We start from the raw sequence: 7,567 nt of genomic DNA on the forward strand, positions 1-7,567 counted from the left end.
CAACAAGAATGTCCTGCCACTCCACCTCTCCCTCAGGCTGGGCTTTTCCCCCTCTGTTGGTGAAAAGCAGCCCTTTTGAGTACCTTGTCCCTTTACCAAGGAACCTGTCCAAGTAGGAAAGGAGAGAAAAAAGGGAACAGTGGGACAACAAGAGTGGAATGGGGCAAGGACTTGGCCCTGAGCATGGCACGTATCTGGTCATTCTCAGGAGGGTTGATCTCAGTGCCCATAGAGGAGTCAGCTCCCAACCCACATAGCTCCTATGGAGGTTTCCTGTCTATGAAAACTGTTGCTTTTGGTGTGATTTGCTCTGATTTCATCAAGCAATTTCAAGCCTTGGGACAGGTGTCATCTGAGACACTGTCACTCCAGACTGAAACTGTGAGAGACGGTCACAACTCTGCCCAGAGTTTAGGTATGTGTGATACCAGGGCTGTGCAGGCAGTGGTGTGTTTCAGTTTCTGGCTGAGCTTTTGCTAGGGATACAGCAAAATAGGACTGTAATGTAAAAATGGTTCTGTTTCAACACATGGCATCAGCTGTTGTCCCTTACCTCTGAAAAGCTGGCTTTTGGGACAGCTCTTGCAGTCTGTTCCAGGTTTCAGTCTACTTGCTTTTGGTCTTTTGAGTTGCTCTAGGCTTGAGACTGATCCTTTCTTTTTGCAAGTTTTGGGGAGTGCCTTTCTTCTCCAGTGGTGAATGTGTTTATGCAACTGTATTGTGTAAGGGGAGGTCTTGATCTTGGTGACCCAGGCACAGAGGTTGATGGAAGTAAAACAAAAGCCCAGGTGAGGATAAGGTTGGGTGGGATCAACAGCAGTGCTCCAAGTTCACATGGGAAAGGAAAATGCCTGCTGTTCAAATGACACTCCAAGAGAGCCAGGCATGATGGCACACTGCCTCTCTGGAGATGAAGCCAGAGGCAGACAGGAGAGGCAGGTGAGACTTGTGCATCTTGAGACACACCTACCAAGGGAGTTGACACTAGCTGACACAAAGAAAGAAACCTCCTGCAGGAACAGGAGTTTTCAAAACCACTTAGAAGACTGCTCATTGTTAAAACAACTGGTGAAATAAAATTTCAAGTGCTTGCATGAGAAACTTTCCCCTAACTTTTAAGAAATCATGTGGGGGCTTTTTTGTAATGCTTTTATGTATTAATCCTAAACTGTGTTGCAGATACCAATCTGGGTTAAGAATCTGACACCAAAATACACCAAATTATATCTGTCCCTTCTTTAATACACCAAAATAAAATACCAAATGACATCTGTCCCTTCTCCCAGTGGCATCAGAAGTATTGTGAGGGTGGGTCTGTTGTTAAAAGTAACCTGTAAGAACAGCACCACCTCCCTTCTCTGAACAGCTTTCCTCCACTGCTGCTGTTGTCTGCAACATAGCAGTGAAATAATTCTCTTTGCTTTTCACTCCTTTTGGCCTGAAGAAATTATGTTACTTATACAGTCAGTTTGCAACACTCAAATCCTGTCATTGTCCATCAAGTTCCAACCAAAAACAAGTGTATGTTGGCTACCATGGAAGCAGGTGTCAAGAGGGGAGAAAGATATGGCTGCAGGAGCATGTGGGAAAAGGGTCTAGGGACTTAAACATTTCTCTTGTGTTGATTTTTAATCCAGACAGTGCTGAGCAGGTGAGGACAAATGCTTAGCTGCAAAAGCCTTTCTTTAGCTTTTGAACAGCTGTCTATTTTTACCACCCAAATCAACTGAACAGAAAGAACAGGCAGCAGAAATAAGCAGCTCTCTGGAACTGTATCTCAGTCTCAGTAAGGAAAGGACAATTTCAAGCTCTTTTACTCACAGGGATGCTGCTTTTGCCTTTCCATGCATCTTCCCCTCTACAGAACACTTTTTAGGACCAGAACTGAAATTATGTCTTTAACATACAAGGGTTCTTCGTTGTATAATCTAGTGTTTAGGAGAGAGAGAGAATTCCTAATGTGGTGTGCTCATAATATGAAATTGCTCACCACAGATGAAAATGTCCTCAAAAGCTTCAAAATCGTTTTTGTAGGAAACAAAAGTGGATTTTCCCCCCTTTTAAAAATTGTTACAGTGTAAGAGCTGAAATCCCCCTCCCACACTGACAATAACCAGGCTAGCTCAGTCTGGAAGCAAATGAAGCTGTATTTCACAGGCAAAACTACAATCTATGATGAAATGCAATGAATATGTACAAATATACACTATTCACAACATTTACAAATATGTACAATCAACAGAAAAACACAACCAAGCTCCCTGGCTTCCCCCTAAGGGGCCAAGCCGGAAGGACTCCCCCCAGACTCCTCTAGCAGAAGGCAGAGAGAGCCAAGAAGCAGAGAGGTTGTTAGACTTAGCTTGTCAAGGTCTGTATGCAGGAGTGTGTTATCTTCAGCCAGAAAAGAAGGAGGCAGACAGACTGAGAGAAGATGGACTGCGAGACTGCCCAACTGCCCAACCTTGTTTTCAGAAGTGGTTCTTAAACATTTCTCTCTCTCCAATGGAAGTGTTTAGAATAATCATTATTTTGCTTTCTTACACCCAATAGTGATTTATTTACATTCTTTCACTTTTCTGCTCAAACTTTGTGAAGAAAACCTAAAGACACAGTCTTTAAAACCATCACAAAAATTTTTAGTTTTCTTTTTAATGCAGCTTTAAAAAAATAGGTGTTGCTTTATTCCAATGCAATTTTCTTTAATTGTATAGATTTCATTACAAAGTTATGTACTTTAATACATGCTTTTAGCACTACCTAGATAATCTAAATGTTTTGTCCACATCTTAAAAACTAAAAATATAAATTATTTTGGTAAAGTCCTATGGTGAAGTTAATCTATGGTGACACCTTGTGGGAAAACACAACCTACACGACTAAATAAAAACTTCTGTGACTGAGGGATGAGAAGGAGAAGCATTTTTTCAAGCAAGAATGCTGCTTCCATACATTTTGAAAGGACAGCAATATAGAAATTTATAATAATTATTGGAACTACTCTTAGGCAGAACTGCTTGGAGAAACACTTGAATCCAGTTTTTCTGAAAAGCAAGATTAAAAAAATGCTATTAGTGCCTTGTTCCTGATTTTCCCAAAGCTTCCCTTATGCCCACACTGATACTAGTGTAAGGTTCTGTGTGGTTCTGATGACCGGGAACAGTAGTTATTGCCATTCCTTTTGCACAAATTAAAATCATCAGGTGGGGAGTTGAGTAGATTTTTGACTGTCTCCTGAGAGCTGTGTTATTAAAATGTTCCAAAAGAAAATGAATATTTTGCAGAAGATCATACGCAGCTGTTCAATGTGAGTTCCAAAGAATGTATGGGTCTGGCTTTAATCTTTTACTGCTTTCATTACTGAGTGATTAAAAACTGAAGTGCTCATGACTCTTTGAAGCTCAGAACAACACCAAAGCTTTGCACAAATGAAAGACAAGGGAGGTTATTCTTCCCCTGCACTCAGCACTGGTCAGGCCACACCTTGAGTACTGTGTCCAGTTCTGGGCTCCTCAATTCAAGAGAGATGTTGAGGTACTGGAATGTGTCCAGAGAAGGGCAACGAAGCTGGTGAGGGGCCTGGAACACAAACTCTACGAGGAGAGGCTTAGGGAGCTGGGGGTGTTTAGCCTGGAGGCTCAGGGGTGACCTCATTGCTGTCTACAACTACCTGAGGGGAGGTTGTAGGCAGGTGGGGGTTGGTCTCTTCTCCCAGGCAACCAGCAACAAAACAAGAGGACACAGTCTCAAGTTATGCCAGGGAAGGTATAGGCTGGATGTTAGGAGGAAGTTCTTCACAGAGAGAGTGATTGCCCTTTGGAATGTGCTGCCCAGGGAGGTGGTGGAGTCACCATCACTGGAGACATTCAAGAGAATACTGGATGAGGCACTTAGTGCCATGGTCTAGTTGATTGCTTAGGGCTGGGTGATAGGTTGGACTGGATGATCTTGGAGGTCTCTTCCAACCTGGTTGATTCTATGATTTTCTATGATTCTATGATTCTACTGTTGTGAATAAGAAAGAGTTAGTGAATTATGGAATTTTATAGTCCAAATTATTTTTGTGGAGATCACAAAGATTCTGGAAAGCTCGTGATCCTAACACCTAGTTAGAAGAAAACCTTAGAGCAAAACTGCAAAACCTCCAAATGGAATCTCCCTGAGCTTCCTTGGTTGTTGATGACGATACCCAGAAGACAGGACCTTCTAACCCTGGATGGAGTTAATTTTCTTCATAGTATCTTTTCTGGAGCTATATTTGGGATTTTTGACCAAAATACTGTTGATTACACAGGGAAGCTTTAGCTATTGCTGAACAGTGATTACACAGCATTAAGCCACTTCTTCATTAAGCCCTGCCAGCAAGTAGTCTGGAGGGGGTTGAGAAGCTGGGAGGGGACACAGCTGGGGCAGTTGACCTCCACTGACCAAAGAGATATCCCAGACAGAATGACGTTGTGCTCAGCAGTAAAAACTGAAGGAAGAAGGAAGATCTCTGATTCTCTCCCCCACAGCTGTCTACTGGGGTTAAACAGGTGCTTATGTGGGGAAGTTGTTGAATCAATTATAAAAGCAATTTCATGTTTCCTTAACCTGTCTTCTTCACCTAACATTTGATTTCTGACATTATTTCTAACTTGGCAAATGTCCCCAGGCTGAACACATTTCAAAAGTACATGGCCGGTTCTAAAACAAAACTACCTTACAATATGTAACAAATCTATCAGCCTTTGAAAGAGGGAAAAACAAAGACAGACTGCTGGAACTCCTCCAGCACAATCCACATAGAAAAGAACAACAATATTCACTCAAGTTCTACTACATGTGGAGTCTCTTAAGGAGAGAAAAGGCTCTGATACTACAAGATCTCCCTCCTGCAATCCCTCAAATTTACAGGAATTGATGACTCACAGAAGGGTTGTTTCCTGCACCTTGCACACAGAAATCAGAGTGCTCTAGAAAATGGAAGAAATTGCCTTAGCATGAAGTGCGTGAAAGAAGGGAAGGCTTGGTTTTTATGCAACAGGTCAAACAAGTCTTTGTTTCCTTATCATCTGTGAATGTAAAATGGTCCTGTCTCTGAAGGCATTGAAAACATTTTCATTTTCAGGTGGAAATCAAATCACAGAATGAATCACAGAATTGTCAGGGTTGGAAGGGACCTCAAATATCATCTAGTTCCAACCACCCTGCTATGGGCAGGGACACCTCATACTAGATCAGGTTGCTCAGAACTACATCCAGCCTGGCCTTAAAACCCTGCAGGGATGGGTCTTCTACCACCTCCCTGGGCAACCTGTTCCAGTGTCTCACCACCCTCATGTGGAAGAACTTTTTCCTAACATCCAATCTGAATCTACCCATTTATATTTTTGCTCCATTCCCCCTAGTCCTATCCCTACCTGACATCCTAAAAAGTCCCTCCCCAGCTTTCTTGTAGGCCCCCTTCAGATACTGGAAGGCCACAATAAAGTCTCCTTGGAGCCTTCTCTTCTCCAGACTGAACAATCCCAACTCTCTCAGTCTTTCTCCATAGGAGAGGTGCTCAACCCCTGTGATCATCAATGCACTCTAAGACCTTCCTGATGTGAGAAAAACTTCAGATCACAGTATCACAGTACATTAGAGGTTGGAAGGGACCTCAAGAGATCATCAGGTCCAACCCCCCTGCCAGAGCAGGATCACTTAGGGTAGTCTGCACAGGAATGCATCCAAGTGGGTTTTGAAAGTCTCCAGAGAAGGAAACTCCACAACCTCCCTGGGCAGCCTGTTCCAGTGCTCTGTCACCCTCACTGTAAAGAAGTTTCTCCTCATGCTGAGGTGAAATCTTCTCTGTCCAAGCTTGAACCTGTTGTTTCTTTTCTTCTGACTGTGCACCACTGCAAAGAGCCTGGCCCCCTCCACTTGACACCCACCACTCAGATATTTGTACACATTGATGAGGTCCCCTCTCCGTCTTCTCAAGACTAAACAGCCCCAGCTCTGTCAGTCTCTTTTCATAGGGGAGGTGCTCAAGTCTCCCAGTCATCCTCATGGCTCTCGGTTGGGCAGGATGCGTTGGTTTCAGGTACACCACTGGAGGTCACTCACGTACTAATAAAGAGTGCAGTGTTGGCTGCTGGAGGGAAGACAATTTTGCACATCAGCCAAGAATGAGCTCACATTTAACTGAGTTGGGGTCTACACTGTGTAGACTCACAGTAACTTACAGTAAACTACATAATCAGTAACTTACAGTAAAATGCATAATCTTCAGGGGGTTTATGTAACAACAAACCCCCCAACATTAGCAAGTCAATTTTGCTTTGATCTAGCTACATGAGTAATGAAAATGCAGCACTTTCCCAGAAGAGAGCAAAAGGAGAAAAGGATAACCACCTCTAAAAATGTTCACTGAAGTCGCATTTGGTGCAACAAAAAAATTGCAAACAAAATTACATTGGATAAGAGGGGGAAAATTGCATGGGAATTCTCTCACTGAGATTTCTGATAGGAGAAAAATTGCAGGAAGAAGTGATAAACTCTATTTATGACTTGTTTCCTTACCTCTGCTTTCTTTTACTCCATTTTTATTATAACCTTGCAAACTACTGGGCATACCTTTGCTGAAATTCCAAGCTCTTGAGGAGAAGGACTTGTTAAAACGATTTTTTATTCCTTTTTTACTTCCTTGGTATAGATCATAGAATCATAGAATCAGTCAGGGTTGGAAGGGACCACAGGGATCATCTAGTTCCAACCCCCCTGCCGTGGGCAGGGACACCCCACACTAGCCTGGCGTTAAACACCTCCAGGGATGGGGCCTCAACCATCTCCCTGCACAACCCATTCCACGGTGATTTCCTCCTCCATTCCAGGGTAGATTTCCTCCTCTGAGATGATGTCATAGCTTGAGGCTGGGTGCCTTTAAGAAACCACAGAGAAGTCTTACAGGAGGACTAGAGAGGTCCAGGGGTGGACTGGAAAGTGTAATTTTTTTGTTATTTCATTCCCAGAATGCCTGCATCTAGCTTTTATAAGGGACAGCATAAGCTGCTTCTTCCCCTTCTCCTCCCCCTTCTCCCTTCTGGCATGGGCTCCCTTATCTCCTGTATGGTATGGGGGAGGATTTCTGCCTAGAGCAGCCTGCTAGCAGCTTGGGCAAAGCTGAATTTCGAACTGCATCATTTCAGGCCTGGTTTGGGGGGCAGTAGCAGGGAGGTAGGGGGGGTTGGAATTTGAGGCTTGGTTTAGTGGAGGTTGGGGAAACTTTGGCCTAAGGAAGTTCTTGGATAACAGTGGCCTATGGATTTCTTTGTATTGTACATGCTTTACACTGTAGCATGTAGTTTATGAATAGCACTTCCATTTAAACTTCCAATAATATTCTGTATTTCTATCCAATCCTGTGTGGAGTTTCTCTTTAACTACTTTGAGAAGAGTTAGAGAGCCTGTCTCTCTCCTTACACTGAGTCCGATGAAGAATAAAAAATATTCAGGTCTTATTTTAGCAATGCCTGTAAAATATTCTTAACCCGGCTGGTCCAAAACTGGTTATTTTGCTTTAAAAGCAAATTGCTACCGACTGGCA

Source organism: Indicator indicator, chromosome 1 (genome assembly GCF_027791375.1).
Source record: "Indicator indicator isolate 239-I01 chromosome 1, UM_Iind_1.1, whole genome shotgun sequence".
Lineage (NCBI taxonomy): Eukaryota > Metazoa > Chordata > Aves > Piciformes > Indicatoridae > Indicator > Indicator indicator.